General features: G+C 36.7%; 1 pseudogene; it reads left to right on the top strand.

The window, feature by feature from the left end:
- Window positions 1-11,238: 11,238 nt before the first annotated feature.
- On the top strand, window positions 11,239-11,959 carry LOC104666313 (annotated as a pseudogene).
- The last annotated feature ends 1,055 nt before the right edge of the window (window positions 11,960-13,014 follow it).

Genomic DNA, 13,014 nt, shown 5'->3' with positions numbered 1-13,014 from the left:
GGCATGGTGTTATATTTTGTAGTACTTACATCTTTTATATATGCCAAGAATTTGAAGATTGCCTTTAACTTGATTTATGTTTTAATATTACTCTAGTATGTAAATAGTTAATTGTCAAGCTGTATATTTGGTTTTGTTTTTAGGCATCTGCCAACTGTGTTAAGTTTGTGAGAAATGCAATGAAATAATATAGGGCGTGAGTTACTTTGCAAACTGTTCTAGATGCCAACATTAGTGCCAATATCAAACAAAGGTGAATGAGACCTTTTTCTGTTTGGAATCAGTGCTGTAGAGGCTGTGCAGCATGGGCTATGAATTTATAGTACATTGATTGCCTGCAGACTGTTTTCACATCTCACTTACATGATGAGAATCTGAAAGGTTTTTCATATCTGCTTGGTAAATGAGAACCTGAAATGTTTTTCTTTAAGGGGTTTGAGTCCCCAGCAACTCATTTGCAACAGACAAGAGACTGCTGATGTTCCTTTTATGCAGAAATTATTCAATAAACTATGATTTGCTATGGAGTCAAATAAAGCAGACTGACACTTTTTGTCAATTTCAAGTAGTTTCTAAAGTTCCTCAGTAAGGAGACATTAAAAAGATAACAAGACTCTCAAAACTGGTGGTTTATCTGTGAGATTATTAATTAATCAATTTTAAGAAAGATAAGATTAATTGAATTTTTAAATAAATAGCTGTATTATCCTTCAAGCACCTTGAAACTCATACAATATTCACACTTTTAAAAAAAATGGTTCCAGATGTTTGAATTTTCTTTAATGATGGCTGTTTAAAAATACTGGTTAAGTGATTTAACACTTAGTATCCCAAGTCACATTTTGAAGGCCACTTTTCTTTCCAGTGATGCACAATTTAGCTTTGGGGCTGCAATGAGATACCCTTGTGGTGTAAGTTGCCACGTCTGCTCTTTCTGATGATGACTCCTAGGACAGTATGACAGGTAATCATTAGAACCTGGATCCTGGTAGACTGTAGGGTCTTTTTCGGTCTATTGTTGCAGGGGGATTTATGCTTGTAACTCCTATTAATGTTAATAGGACTTGCATGTGCAAATCTTCCTCCTGTCAATGAGACAGTTGACCCCAAAAGAAACATTCTTCAGAGGTGGACACTGTAGCTGATCTAGAAGCCTCAGTGAATTGTCCTATTTAGGATTTTTATGTGTGGGGAAAAAAAAATGGAATAAGTGTACCGGCTTAGCAGAGTATTTTCTCCAGAGCTTGGAAAGATGAAATGCTAGCACTTAATTTTCTATTTCCATTTCTAAAATATGTTAGAAACTACTGCTCTATGTGTACTATTAACATAGCATTTTTTTTCTCTTATTTTTAAAAGTAAAATAATTTTGCCCAGGGTTGTGTTGAAATCACATTTTAATATGTTAATACTATCCTGAAAGTTCTGGAAATTAACATTTTAAAGCTATATAATAGGATCCAGTCTCATAACAATCAAGGAAATGCAGACAAACCCAGGAGATATATTTTGCTTATCAAGTTGGCAGAATCCCAAATACTGATAATAGCCAGAGTGGTAAGGACTTAGGGGAAAAGACACTCATACATTGTGAATAAGAAAGTACATAAATAGGTTACAGCCTATTCAAAGGGCAGTTTGGCAGAACCTGTCAAAATTTTTTTTTTTTTTTTGCAGATTATTAAAATGACATTATTTTTAATATTTACAAGTTTTTTCATTGCCACCTTTATCTTCAGGCAGTACATATGAAGGAGTATTACATGGGAATATTGCATGATACTAAGGTTTGTGATATGAATCCCATCACCCAGATAACATAGTACCCAGGAAGTAGTTCTACAACGCATGTCCCCCTCCCTCTCTCCCTCCCTCCCCTAGTAGGCTGCATTGTCTGTTATTACCATGTTTATGTCTACATATGATCAGTGTTTAGCTCCCACTTAAAAGTGAGAACATGCTGTATTTTGGTTTTCTGTTCCTGCATTTGTTTAGGATTATGGCCTCCATCTCCATCCACATTGCTGCAAAGGCCATGATCTCTTTTTTTGTTTGTTTGTTTGTTTTGTTTCTGTTTTTGTTTTTGTTTTTACAGCTGCATAGCATTTCATGGTGTGTAAGTACCACATTTTCTTTATCCAGTCTACCATTGATGGGCACCTGGATTGATTCCAGGTCTTTGCTATTGTGAATAGCACATTGATGAATATATGAGTACATGTGTCTTTTTGGTAGAATGATTTATTTGGCATCAGAAATGCAAATCAAAACCTATCAAAACTTTAAATGCAGATTGCCTTTGGCCAAACGCTTTCATTTCTAAAAACCTAGCTTATAGAATGTTTTGTACATATACACAAAATACAAGGTTCCACACTATAGCTTTGTGGTTTTATTTAATTTTGGAAATAACCTATATGTTCATTAAATGGAGACTGGCTTGAATTGCTAATACATGCATTTAATAGTATAGAATACTATACAGCTGCAAAAAATGAGGTACATCTGTAGGAAATAGATCTCCAACATGTTTAAAAACCAAATCTCAGAATGGTAAGTATATATGTGTAAAAATCAAATCCCTGTGTTTATTACATATGTATGCCTATCAGAGGAAATTTTTAGGAATTTGCATACTAAAGTGGTAACTGATTATGTTGGGAAGAGATTAGTATTCGTAGGGGGAGAATAAAAAGACTTCTTTTTTTTTTTTTTTTTTTTAGACGAAGTCTCGCCCTGTTGCCCAGGCTGGAGTGCAGTGGCACGATCTCAGCTCACTGCAAGCTCCGCCTCCGGGTTCACACCATTCTTTTGCCTCAGCCTCCTGAGTAGCTGGGAATACAGGCGCCTGCCACCGTGCCCGGCTAATTTTTTTGTATTTTTAGTAGAGACGGGATTTCACCGTGTTAGCCAGGATGGTCTCGAGCTCCTGACCTCGTGATCCACCCGCTTAATTCTACATAATTGTTTTAGTTTTTCAGTTTTTTATAACTAGTAAGTATTCATGTATTGTTGTATTTAAAATTTGAATCTGTTTAGTAATCCAACACCAAATTCTTAGGTGGCATGTGGTACCTCCAAAAATAGTGACTTCAAACTTTGGGTTGCATTGATGTTTTATAAAGTGCAATTCAGATAGGAAAGGTAATAATCAATGGGTGACTAGTTACGTAAACTATGATTCATCTCTTACAGTGGAGTACTATGTAGTTGTAAGATGGAATTAGGAAACTACTACTTATGTGATCACCAGAATATATTTATAAGTGACAGAAGAATATACACAAAGGTGCGTGTATATCTTCATTTTGTGTAAGAAAGGGGCATTCCAAAACATATTTAAATAGTCACCTATTGTGAAAGGGAGGAGGCAGGGTGGAGGAATGGAAGCTAGACCTCCTTTTACCTTGTTTTATAGTTTTGACTTTGAAACCAAAAACAATCCGTAAAATTTGAAACCATTAATAACCATGTATTGAGTTGTTGGCATAACTATATGTAGAATTAAGTGACTTTAAAGCATTGGTATGGTTTGGATCTATGTCGCCACCCAAATCTCATGTTGAATTGTAATCCCTAATGTCGGAGATGGGGCCTAGTGGGAAGTGATTGGATCGTAAGGGCATATTTCTCATGAATAGTTTAGTACGGTCCTCTTGGCACTCACCTCACGATAGAGAGTGAATTCTCACGAGACCTGGTCATTTAAAAGATCTCTTTTGCTTCTGCTTTCACCATGATTGTGAGTTCCCTGAGGCCTCCCCAAAAGCCAAGTAGATTCCAGCATCATGCTTCCTGTACAGCCTGCAGAACTGTGAAACCATAAAACCTGTTTTCTTTATAAATTGCCCAGTCTCAGGCATTTCTTTGTAGCAATGCAGAAGTGGACTAATACAAGCATAGTGTTTAAGTATATATTGTAAGATATGGAGATGGGTAGAGAACACAAAGAAATCTTAAACTTTATTGAGTGGACTTGATGATAGTGCTAATATTTATTGTGAAAGATAACATTGATGGGATTATTAATACTTTCTAGAACAAGAAAGTAATATAAAAACAAAGATAAATAGAAACCCTGTCCTCTTTAATTTGAATCAGATCAATGTATGCATATGTTCAAACTCATCAAATTATACAGATTAAATATGTGCAGTGTTTGGATTTCAATTACCCCCCCCCAAAAAAAAAATCAGTATAAACTCAGGATGCAGTTACTTCATTCTAAAAAATATATTTTCTAGCTAGAAAATTAGCAAAGGCTACTGGTGTCATGTCAAAAGAACATAAGAACCAATGTGAAGGAACTCCCATTGGTCATAGATAAGGCCATTTGAACATCAAGAGTGAATAATGGTACTCCAAAAAGCAAACGAACCTCATTGACCAGGCATGAAGATTGCTAAGGCACTCTTTGTTCTAGAAACTAATAAGTAAAGAGAAGGAAGCAATTATCACATATATCCTGTAAAGACTGTATTTCAGGATATCCAAATAGTTGATAAGGAAAGTTCTTGTAGAAGAATCACAATTAATAAATGTATGAGGAATGATAGAATTAGAAAAATCACTGTTTTGTAAACTCAATATATTGTAATAATGTACCTAGGCAATGATTATCAATGACTGCTAAAGCCTGTAGTTGAAAGGTATCACTCGAACCTACTGATAAAATTTAAATTACTACAAGTAGAAAGGCAGACATTATAAGTTTCCTCGTGTGTTGAAATAGAAAGTATACAGCATTACCTAGGAAGAATTCTTGCCAAAATAAAAAATAAAATGGACCTAAATCTAATCAAGGCTTTAGCTATAACTACCAGCTTACAGGCATGAGAGGGACAGGAAAGCATGCTAAATGACACCATGAAGATGCAATGTATAAACTTTTACAGGACAAATGACCCAATTTTATCAACAATTAACTGGCATAGGAAAAAAAAATGTAGGAAGCATTATTACGGACTAAAGGAGATTTTAGAGATATCAAGCAACTGCAACATGCTGACTTTGTTTTCAACAAATGACTTTTTTTTTTTTTTTTTTTTTTTTTTTTTTTTTTTTTTTTTTAAGATGGAGTCCTGCTCTGTTGCCCAGGCTGGAGTGCAGTGACATGATCTGGGCTCACTGCAACCTCCGCTTCCCGGGTTCAAGCAATTCTCCTGCCTCAGCCTCCCAAGCAGCTGCTGGGATTGCAGGTGCAGGCCACCAGGCCCAGCTAATTTTTTTCAGCTATTTTTTTTTTTTTTTTTTTTTTGTATTTTTAGTGGAGACGGGTTTTACCATGTCAGTCAGGCTGGTCTGGAACTCCTGACCTCACATGATCCACCCACCTCGGCCTCCCAAAGTGCTGGGATTACAGGCCTGAGCCACAGCACCCAGACTGACATCTTTTTTTTTTTTTAAAGGAAAATCCAGACCGTTTTGAGACAATCAGAGGGAATTGAACATTTACTGGATGTTAGTTGATACAAGGAATTCATATTAATAGTGTTGAATTAGATAATTTTAATTTTTAAAAGACATCTCTTAGACATTTTAAAAATAGATGAAACAAGTATAACAAAATGTTAACAATGGTTAAATACATGATATATGGGGAGTTGTTTCTATTATGTATTTTTATTGTGTTTAAAATTTTTCATAGTAAATTTTTAAAATGACAGATAAAGTTTAATAATAATATATAGGTTAATAATAATAATAACCTACCTGTACATTGTTTCTTCCTTTATAACATAACTACCCTCCACTATTTCTGAAAAGGAGGTCCTATAGGATTCAGTTCAGTCCTACATACTTTGTTTTATAATGTTTTGAAATCAGGGGCTCTAAAAATCACCTGTTTAAATGTATTACCTTTGATCAATGTCTTCCCAGGCCAGAGAAAGAAAGAGAAAGAGGTAGTGTGGCTGAGCAACACTGGCACAGGGCAAGGTCAAGAAGAATAAACATGTTTACAGAGTCAACCCCTCTCCCTCTCTCTTCCCCTTAGTTAAAAATTTAAAAATGAAAATGGCATTGAGCGTCATGGAGTGGAGAGAATTTATAGTCTTACAACTTAGATTGCCTACTTTATTATCACCAATCAATGATAAAATTGTTAATGCTTTTTAACCTCTAAAATGTTTCTATCTAGGCAGTTTTTAGAAGTTGCAACATGGAGCCTGCTACTAATTTCCATACATGAAACCTTTCTGATGCCTCACATTTGGACTTGTGACACTATTCTATGAGAATCTGTTGAATTTTTTGTTTCAGAAACAGCCGAAAATGTATATTGTGTAATATATGCCCCAATTATCCAGTAAAAAATTCAATCTTTGCCCTATATTAAAAATATAATTTATTGTGAAACGGTATATGTATACATTGTGAAATGATTACCACAGTCAAGCTAATTGGTATATTCATTTCTTCACCTTTATGTTTGTACATTTGTGGTGAAAACACTTAAGTTCTACTTTCTTAGCAAATTTCAAATATACAATACAGTATTATTAACTGTAGTCACCATGCTGTACATTAGATCATTTCACAATATATACATATATCAAAACGTGTATACCATAAATATGTATAATTTTATTTGTCAGTTGTATCTCAGTAAAACTGGAAGGATATAAATATAGTTTCACTGTTACTAGCTGTTGCCTTCAACAATTGTCAGTGATGAGGCAGTAGATCTATTGTGTGTGTGTGTTTTTTTTTTAAATATACTTTAAGTTCTGGGATACATGTGCAGAATGTGCAGGGTTGTTACATAGGTATACACGTGCCATGGTGGTTTGCTGCACCCATCAAGCTGTCATCTACATTAGGTATTTCTCCTAATGCTCTCCCTCCCCTAGCCCCCCACCCCCTGACAGGCCCTGGTGTGTGATGTTCCCCTCCCTGTGTCCATGTGTTCTCAGTGTTCAACTCCCACTTATGAGTGAGAACATACAGTGTTTGGTTTTCTGTTCTTGTGTTTGTTTGCTGAGAATGATGGTTTCCAACTTCATCCATGTCCCTGCAAAGGACATAAACTCATCCTTTTTTATGGCTGCACAGTATTCTATGGTGTATACATGCCACATTTTCTTTATCCAGTCTATCATTGATGGGCATTTGGGTTGGTTCCAAGCGTTTGCTATTGTGAACAGTGTCACAATAAACATACGTGTGCATGTGTTTTTATGATAGAATGATTTATATTCCTTTGGGTATAATTTTGTTTGTCAGTTATATCTTAGTAAAGCTGGAAGAAATAAATATAGTTTCACTGTTACTAGCTGTTGCCTTCAACAATTGTCAGTGATGGGGCAGTAGATCTATTGTGTTTTTAAATTTATTTTTATTTTATTTTTTTTAGAGACACGGTCTCGCCATGTCCCTAAGTTCAGTGGCACAAGCATAGCTCACTGCATCCTTGAAATATTAGGCCCAAGCAATCCTCCCCTCAGCCTCCTGAGTAGCTGGAAAAACAGGCACACACCATCACACCTGGCTAATTTTTCTTTTCCTATTCTTCTTGAAGGGCTGAATGGAGATCCCACCAGTTATTTTTGTCTAACCCATGCTACCAATGGAACAAATGAATAAACCAATCGAAATCCGGAGGATTTTTAAAAATCAAAATAGTTGATCCAGTAGAGTCAAAAGATCTATTAATCTTACTTACACACATGGTAAATTATAATTCATCACTTTTCCTCAATTTCCACATTCATTTGGGCACACAATCTTACTGATTTTTTATCTCAGAATATCTTCCTGATCACAGCCACCTCCTCTTTATTCCCACAACCCACTGTTATCATTCTCTTGCAGACTGTTCTAATGAGTCATCCCTACACCAGGCTCTTCTGTCTACTCCAATACCTATTGAGGTAGAAATAACCACATTGGTTCCTTCTTCTGCTTATGCATTATGGGAAGGGGGTCATTTAGCATAGTAACACACCACAGATACGTAAGAGTGAAGCCCTTAAGTAGGTATCCCCAGCCTGCACCATATGTGGCTGTGACAAGGCAGAGCTTGGGACCCTGGGCATAGCTCAGAGGATAGGAAAAAAATTACAGGTAACACTCATAGTGCCTACTATGTAACAGGCTCTCTTCTGTTAATCTCATAATAACCTGTAAGTAATTATCCTTCATTTTATAGACGAAGACATTGATGAGGAAACTGAAGTGCCAAGAGATAGAATGATGCCCAAGGTCATATTTGGAAAGGCTTGGATTACACCTCTGAATTGGTACACACCAAAAAATGTTTGTGAACTAGTAAATAGTAAGATTCTATTCTTTCTCATCATAATGAACTGTATCTACCTGCCCTACCAGTGGCAGAGTTTCACCTAAAAATTAAACACATATAGGAGTCCTGATCATGTCAGTCCTTTAAAACTGTTGCCTATAAAATACAATCTGACCTCTTCAGTATAACATACGAGTTCACCTCCCCAAAATAAAAAATACTCTTCTCTTGCTTCATCTCCTGTCATTCTACCTCCCTTCTCACCTCTCACTCTATTCTTCAATCACAATGAACTTCCCGCTATCCTCAGACTCTGGCCCACTGCACGTATCATTTCTTTTTCTAAAATGCCCTAACTCAGCGGTCCCCAACCATTATGGCACCAAGGACCAGCTTTGTGGAAGACAACTTTTCCACAGATGGGAAGCAGGGCAGGGATGGTTTCAGGATGAAACTGTTTCACCTCTGATCATTAGGGATCAGTTAGATTCTCATAAGGAGTGCACAACCTAGATCCCACACATGCCAGTTCACAACAGGGTTTGTGCTCCTATGTGAATCTAATGCAGCTGCCGGTCTGACAGGTGGCAGAGCTCAGGCACTAATGCTTGCTTGCCCGCCACTCGCCTCCTGTTGTGCTGCCCAGTTTCTAACAGGACGCGGACAGGTACAGGTCTGTGATCCAGTGGTTGGGGACCCCTGCCCTAACCTCTCCGTGCTACTACCACACCCCTTTTCTTCCAGCAAATTTATATTCTGCCTTTAAAATACAGATGTAGTGTTACTTCGACTGCTAATACTTTGGCAAAACTACTTTTTCCCTCTGTGGAACCCACAGTACTGTTCATAAAGTACTTACTTCGTTGGATTCTAAGTTTTCTGATGTTGTTTCTGTCTTCTAGACAGTGAACAACTTGAGTGCAGGGATCCTGCCATTCATCCCTGTGTCCTCAGCACATGACAATGCCTGACTCATTGCCATGCATCACCTGCATAACCCTGTTCCTCTGGCCACAGTAGACTCGACCTAGGGTGGGGACAAGCCCCTGACCCACTTTGAAATTGAGATCCATAATGAGTTTTAAATTTTCTGCATGGCTGATCTGTACTATGAAACCTCTTTAGCTATAGGCAGCCATATTTTCCACTAGGTGGACAGTAGAGCAGAGAATATCTGTTTGTAAAGAAAAAAACAGTGATGAGAGACACAGAACTGCCAGGAGAACCTAGAATTGGTTTCTGAGCGCTTTCTAACTCTAATGATACTGGAGGTCCAGTATCATTCCTGACCTGGGGGTTTGTGATACACTCTTGTATCCTTATAATCGAATCCCCTGCTTTAATGTACAGAAAACATCACTGGATTTCTGACACTTGCACACAAAATGTTTAAATACACACTTCTGGGAAATGTCATTTATTAGAACCTCTGAAAATGCCTCTACCTGCTTGAGTGCAGGCACATGATCACCTGCAGCAAGTGTAGCAAGCGCATGAGGAAGTGCCCCACCTGCCGGCAGTATGTGGTGCGAGTCGTGCACATGTTCAAATCCTGAAAACAAGGAACTCCCAACAGGGAACTTGCCCCTAAACTTGATCCCTAACATTTCAAAGCACAGAAGGGACTAGAAAATTACTCTTCAAAGGCTAAAATTGTTTTTAAAAAGTATTTTTACAACTAACTGGGGACAGAAAGATTCATCCAAAATCGTAGAAACATTGGTACATACTATACTCCTGTCTGCATGTGGACACACTGAATTTCTTGGGTTCTGCCAGGATTTGTTACATGTCCCCTATCACTCACTGTTGAAGTCAGGCTGTTTACAACGTGTGGTCATCCGATACTGCTCTTTGGAGGACACTTAGCCGGTTTTCTTTTTTTCCTTTCATCATTTTTTTCTAACTTAAACTACTCGGATGTTTAAAACGTATGTTCTTTTTGGATGAAATCACTGTTCACAAGTGGCCAACGTGAAACATGCTGATCGATAGTCTCTCTTATTATTCATGCATATCTATATGTGTATGTCTGTGAACGCATTTGTATACTAGGCAAATTTACATTTATACTGATTAGGAATGGTCATAAAAGGTTCAGGTCCAAAGCTCCATACAGAAGGGACAGTAAAACACCAGCACCATTTATTGAGGAAGATATCCTTTTCCCTATGTATATTTTTTGGCACCTTTGTCAAAAAATCAGTTGGCTGTAAATATGTGGTTTTATTTCTGGCTTTCCTGTTCTTTTCCATTAGTCTATGTGTCTTTTTCTATCAATGCCGTGATGTTTTGGTTGCTATAGCTTGATACAGTATATTTTGAAGTCAGGCAGTATGATGCCTCCAGCTTTGTTCTTCTGTTCAGGATTGCTTTGCCTATTGAGGGTCTTTTGTGTTTCCATATGGATTTGAGGATTGTTATTTGTATTTCTGTGAAGAATGTTACCTCTGATCATCAGGCATCAGTTAGATTTGCATTTTGATAAGGATTGCAGGGAATCTGCTTTGGGCAGTCTTCTCATTTTAATGATGTTAATTCTTCTGATCTATGAGCCTGGAATGTCTTTCCATTAGTTTGCATCCTCTTCACTTTGTTTCATTAGAGTTTTTTAGTTTTCCTTGGAGAGGGCTTTCAACTCCTTAGTTAAGTTTATTCGCAGGTACCTTTTCGTAGCTATTTTAAATGGGATTGCTTTTTTTCAAAATTTTGGTAGGTACTTAGTAGATGTATATATTTATGGAGAATATGAGGTGTTTTGATATGGGCATGCAATGCATAATAATTGCATAATGGAGAATGGGGTATCCTTCCCCTCAGGCATTTATTCTTTGTTTTACAAACAATCCAATTATAATCTTTGAGTTATTTTTAAATGTACAATTAAATTATTATTGACTATAGCTCTCTCGCATGGCCCCCGCCTTGGGCACAGGATAGATTTATGGCCGCAACTACATGTGCTTTCTGCTCACGCTGGGTATAGCAGAGAGGTAAACCAATATTTCATTTTCAAGATGGAAAATCAGTCAGACTCAGCTGTGGTTTTGCCTAGTACCACAGGCCTTTGTGAATCCATCATCTCCCCATACAACTAGTTCATGAAAACAACCTATGAGTGCAACACTTAAAGAAAGATTAAGGAAAACAAGTTCTTCATTTAATTCCTGCTACAATGTGATAACACATCTTAAAGTAGAGAATGAAGAAAACAATAAGAACTTCTCAGAGAAACCAACATCCTCCACAGAGGAAAACTGTTTGGAATTTCAAGAAAATTTTAAACACATAGACAAGTGAATTTGAAAAAAGCACATATTTGAAAAACACCTTCAAGAATATCCATGTGAGTGAATCTCAGTCACTTGATTCTGTGTCATGTAGTGTTCTTCAAAATGAGTCTGTGAATTAGAATCTTCCTAAACAAGAATTAAATGAAGAAAAAGCAAAACTGGTGAAGCAGGTTCAGGAGAAAGAAGACCTTCGTTGGAGGCGAAATCTTGTCCAAATGTATAGATGAAAGAATGTTGATCAGTCTCAGTTACAGTTGTTAATAAAGAAATGGAGAAGCTGTAGCCAGCTGTTGCTTTATGAGTTATAGTCAGCTGTGTCCGAAGAGAACTAGAAACTAAACCTACTCAACTGATAGACCATTATGGGTTAGATAATAAATTGCTACACTATAACAGAAGTGAAGAAGAATTTATAGGTGTTTAATTCCTAGTCATTTCTCCAGAATATCTTTGAGAATAACAACTTAATTAAAAGATACTTATACATTTTAAATGGAAGATAGAAACGATTAGGGCTTAAAGGAAGGTATCCTGATGAACATCAGTTTAGGACACTCTACTATATAAATATAAATGAAGTTGTAAAATGAAAATGTAGTATTTGGATAGATTTGCCGAAGAGAATTTGACATTTAATGGAATATGAAAAAAAATTTAAGTCATGTTGCAAAAATCATTTGGGCAATTCTCTAAACCAGTTTTAATACATTGCTTTGTGTTTTTTTGTGGCAAAAAGATTTATTTTAAATGCCAAAAATTGTCCAATCTGGTGAATGTCTAAGTTTCAAGTGGTCTAAAAATGCCTGCCTCTCTCCTAAGTATATACACCTTTTTCCCATCAATTTACTACATATTTCCATCTGATGGTCTAGCAGGTAATTAAACTCCTATGTCCAAATTTTTTAAAAATAAAAATAAATTATTATTGACTCTAGTCACCCTGTTGTGCTATCAAATACTAGGTCTTATTCATTCTATTTTTTGTCCCCGCCTCCTCCCCATACCCCCACGACCCTTCCCAGCCTCTGGTAACCATCCTTCTACTCTCTATGTCCATGAGTTCAATTGTTTTCATTTTTAGATTTCATAAATAAGTGAGAACATATGATGTTTGTCTTTCTGTGTCTGGCTAATTTCAGTTAACGTAATGACTTCAGTTCCATCCATGTTGCTGCAAATGACAGGATTTCATTCTTTTTACGGCTGAATAATATTCCGTTGTGTACCACATTTTCTTTTTCCATTTATCTGCTGATGGACACTTAGGTTGACTCCATATCATGGCTATTGTGAATAGTGCTAAAATAAACATGGGAGTACAGATATCTCTTCAATATACTGATTACCATGTTTTTGGATATATACCCAGCAGTGGGATTGCTGAATCATATGGTAGCTCTATTTTTACTTTTTTGAGGAACCTCCAAATTGTTCTCCATAGTGGTTGTACTAATTTGCATTTCCACCAACAGTATACGA

This window comes from Rhinopithecus roxellana, chromosome 7 (genome assembly GCF_007565055.1).
Source record: "Rhinopithecus roxellana isolate Shanxi Qingling chromosome 7, ASM756505v1, whole genome shotgun sequence".
NCBI lineage: Eukaryota > Metazoa > Chordata > Mammalia > Primates > Cercopithecidae > Rhinopithecus > Rhinopithecus roxellana.
This window is presented reverse-complemented; position numbering and strand designations above follow the sequence as displayed.